Here is a 5,057-nt window from a genome sequence, read left to right as displayed (position 1 = left end):
CACACTTAAGAAAATTCTTTCAAGTTTCTAAGCAGTCTATGATAATACTGTCATCACTTTATATTTTTAGGTTTGCAAGTTCAGCTTTGAAAAGGTTGATTTTAGTGTTAGGGTATTTTTTTTAAACCATTGTTTATTCCATCTGCAGTGGGTGCAGATTTCTACCAGATCAGCATTGCAGATTCATCTATTTGTCTTAAAGGCCGAAACAATAACAAGTCAGCAATAGGAATATTTAAGTGAGGGACAGTAGGATCCTTAGTAACTAAATCACTAAAATATACTTTTTATTTTCTAACAAGATTAAAACTATAGTTTTATTAAAACTAAAGGTATTACTATAGAGAGGAAGGGATATGGTTATTTATTATATACTGGCTCTTTCTCCTGACTTAGATTTTCATAAAATAACAAAATATTTGGTATGGAATTATATAAAATGTTTACAATTAAATTGTATGACCTATGGAACCTATCTGTTACACAGCCCTCAATATTTATCAAATATTCTTTTTTGGTTTTCTTTTTTTTTTTTTTTTTGTGGGACCCTCGCCAGCAGCTGGGGAATGAACTGGTGCTGCTGAGGCTGCGGGCAGCCTCTGAGCCCAGCGCTCAACCGCTGCGCCACCAGGGGAGGCCCTATCAAATACTTATTTTAATGGACCAGGTAGTAAAGTTCATTTACATTTAACATGACATTAAAATCACTAAATTTTTACAAGATTTGCACCTCAAACAAGACTACAGAGAAACATACATCTAAATGCATTTGTATTGCTTGCTACCTTCTTTGTGAAAATTGATTCATTTCACTATCTGATAAAAGAGCACACTCTTTTGTATATATGCAGACATACACGCAAAGACTGAATATATTTTTAAGTCTAATTTCTTACCAGGGTCAATTTCAATGTAAAAATTATCCTGGAAATTTTAGATGAGCATAGAGTTTCAACCAAATTGAAAAACTCCTCTGTTATTCATAGTTTGCAAATTGGATGTTATTTTTACTGATTTGCATTTTCTTACTCTGACTTACACAAATGTTGTTTAGATTATTTTTCGTGATTGTTGGCAATGTGTTTGTTTCTATAAATCTCAAACTTAGCCTTTTTAAAAATTAATTCGGTTGAGCGCCACACTGTGAAGCTGTTTGCAGCCTCTGCAGCGTGGGTTCGATCCCAGCCGGCCAGCGAGAATCCCACGTGGCATGGCAGACCTCTCCTGTCTCGCCCGCTGCTCCCCTCAGCAGTGTGTTTCAGTCAGTTGGCCTGTTCTGTTCCCTACTCTGTCTCTGATGAATCCTCTCACCCTCCCGCACATCTGGCCTGTACCCCAGCACTTGTTTAAAGAAAAAATAAATCTTTAAAAAAAATTATCCATTCATTCAATTGAGGTAATCATAGTACACCCCCATCAAGTATTGCCACTGAGTGTACCCACCACCAAATCACCCATATTCCACCAACATAGTCCACTGTGCTTCCTTACCACTTTGTTCTTAGTCCACCGCCACCCCCTCCTCCCCTCAAGATGCTTCAGTTCTGTAGTCGGCTTTCAAGGGTTGCATTTTAAGCTTATATCTGACTTTTAGTTTAGTGAATCTATATTCCACATATTAGTGACACCATCTGGTATTTATCTTCTCCTTCTGACTTATTTCACTTAGCTTTATCCCTTTCAGCTCCATCCATGTTGCTAAAAATGGCATAAATTTATCTTTTTTGATTGCTGAGAATATACACTAGAATAAAGAGAACATCTTCAGTAAACAGTGTTGGGATAACTGGACAGCTGCATGCAAAACAATGAAAGTAGACTACCATCACACATCATAAAAAAATAGATAAAACAAAAAAAAATGGATAAAAGACTTGGATGTAAGACCTGAAACCATAAAACACAAAGAAGAAAACATAAGCAAAACATTTTGCAACCTAAACTGTAGTGATGTCCGTAGGGATTTATCCCCAACTGCAAGGAAAACAAAAGAGAGCGAAACAACTGAGATTACATAAAACTAAAAAGCATCTGTACACTAAAAGACACATACCTAAGACCAAAAGACACACTAATGACTTGAAGAAGATATTCATGTATTGTACATCTGGCAAGAGACTGATATCAAAGATATAGAAAGAACTCATACAACTCTACAAAAACAGAATAACCCAAACAAAAAATGGTTACAGGAACTAAGCAGACACATTTGAAATCAATCCATGAGCTAAGGAATTTAGGCAATCATTCATGTTCACTTTTTATATGTAAAAATCTGCTTCAGATATCTAAGAGGTCTACAGACTGTGATCCATAGACCTAAGAATATAGAACTGTGTCAATGAGGATTAAGTTTGTTTGTAAGCTGACGATAGATCTGAGGCATACAGCAGGGGAAGGGACAGAATAGGGGTCAAAATAGAGGAGGGGAAGAGCACAAGGGACTCTGGTGTGGATCTTGGGAGCTGTGGTGGTGGAAGAACTAAGGGGACTACACTGTTGGGGGGGATCAAGTACTGTATAAAAAATGAACAAGGTTGTAAGAAAACAAATTTAAAAAAAGAGTTTGACTATATACAAAAGAAAAACCCATGGTAAAGGACTTAAGCAAAGCTTTAATTTACTTAGATTCTCAAATTAAAGCTGTCCAGAGGTGTGTGGCTCCTGGTTAAACTGGGTCTTCATGTGTTCTGACCTAACCTCATGTTTATCTCTCTTTTGCCATTTTCAATCTGTGTCTTCTAGCTCCTGTTGGTAGGACATGTCACCATACCAAGTAGCAGAAATGAAGAAAGACTTTTTCCTCTTTCAAGGAAAAAAAAGCCTTAATAACACATTATATTTCTGCTTAGACTTCATTAGAAGAATTAACACTTTTGGCCACACTTAATTGCAATGCATTGAGAAGGCACAATAGTAAATTGCATTTTGGATGACAACATGACTAGCTAATAGGTAATTTGTTGCACTTAAGGAAGGAAATAGTTGATGTAGGGTAAATTGGATTAGAATCTCATCTACAAATTTAAAAAGTGATTATTGGGAAGAGTAAGAGAAGGAAATGATATGCACATGCTACATTCTTCAGAACTTTTTAACATTTTGAGAAATTTCTTCCAGAAGTATCTTTTAACTCCTGGAAATGTTATTTACCTATTGGAAGAAATACTTAGCTCAAAACAAAACAAAATGTCTTTGGTATAGCTTTAAATCTCCTATATCTTGGATATAGAAAGGCAAGTTGTCACCAAAAGCTTCATGTATTACTGACATTATATAAAACCAAATGTTTTCATTTTAGGTATATATCCAGATATGAAAACCTAAATAGAATATATTAGAAAACTACTGTGCTTCTTGATCTAAATTTATCACTTAGTTGATCTACTCTACCCATTTTATAAAATAGCAAAATGAGAAAGTGGCTTGTTAATCTCCTACAGAAATCCTGGTCTCCTGAAACCAAAAACTTTTATTCTGTGTTAAAATTTCAGTAGAGGAGTTTTCATGGCCTCTTATTCAATCTTTTGCACTCTCTGCTATCTGTCTCTGTCTTTCTCTCTCTCCCCTCATTCCCTTCTTCTCTATAATAACACATATCATATTTCTTGTAAATATGAAAAAAGAACAGCTATATTTATTTTTTGATATTTAATTCAAACATTATCAAGCACATTAATATGCCTTGCTATGTGCTAGGTGACAATAAATTCCAAACAAACTTCAGGAAGCAGAAAAAAATATGGATTAATGTAATGGAATTTAATATCTCCTTTTCCTTTTATGGGGTACAAGTCAGTGAAAACTTTGCTTATTTGTTAGTAACAAGATCTTACATTTCCAGTTGATTGAAATATTGGTGCTTATTTTCTCTCATGTAAAATGGAGACAGAAAGTTGTTACATCAAGGCTGGTATAATATTAAGCAGTCCCCAAGTCCTCTCTCCCATCCCATTTATAGCATGTGTACCTTTTTTGCATATTGATTTATGCTTATTAGATGAAGTTCCAGCCCATCATTTTCATTGCAAGCCCAAATTGGAAGGGATACAACCAGAAAAAAAATATTTGCTGGCTGACTCAACCAAAATTAGGAAGCTTTGTTGGAAGCCCTATTGAATAACTTCTGAACATGCAACTTGAGCCAAAGTATTAGCTACATGCTTAACCATATGGAAAAGAGAAACTTAAAAAAAAAATCTACTTTTTCAGCTAGGTATAGCACTATTTATGAAAGCAATATTTTGTCTTTAATTTTAAATGTGGAAAGGAGACTAAGTGATGAAATTTTAGCTAAGAGTTTCAGCCACACTGTCATCTCACAAAAACTTCCAAGAAATATGTAGCATTTATTGAAGGACAGATTTGCTAGGCTAAGATGTATCCACCAACTTAATGTGAGTTGCCTGGAAGTTGCTGGACTATTGACCCTCAGGGGGGATTCGAAGCTACCTCAACACATGGCAATTCTGTGGAGAAGAGTGAAATTGCACTAAAAAAAAAAACCCAAAAAACATCATTCACAAAAACGGAGGGTTATACTCCTGTAGAGTTTCTCTCTTACCCTTTCGAGGGAAATACATACTGAAATCAATTATTTCTTTTTGGGTAAAAAATAGAGAAGAGCATTATTTTTACAGGAAAAAAGTTGCCTAAGAGCTAGGAATACATTTCCCATTTTCTTAAAACAGTCAGATACAACTGAACTTTCCTGTGCAGTTCCATATCTTAATCTCAAGTCAGCACCTTCTCTAGTGATTTCTGTACCCAAAGCTATTAATGACATATAAGCAGATAATTAACGACATATATGAATTTCTCCTCAGAAACAATTTTCAGTAAATTTATATTTGATTTCCTTTCCTGAAATCAGACTCTGATAAATAATAGGATATTCAATATCTCCATGGAAACAGAATTTTCAAAATGAATCTTGATTATGATCATGGCTTTTTAACAAGAACACTGAACTTTTCAAAAGGTTTTTATAATTCACATAATGTTTACAGAATAAGGAAACTGCTAAATACACATTTATATTGGTATTGATACATTAT

Source organism: Talpa occidentalis, unplaced genomic scaffold (assembly GCF_014898055.3).
Source record: "Talpa occidentalis isolate TD23 unplaced genomic scaffold, MPIMG_talOcc4v2.1 talOcc4.4, whole genome shotgun sequence".
Lineage (NCBI taxonomy): Eukaryota > Metazoa > Chordata > Mammalia > Eulipotyphla > Talpidae > Talpa > Talpa occidentalis.
This window is presented reverse-complemented; position numbering follows the sequence as displayed.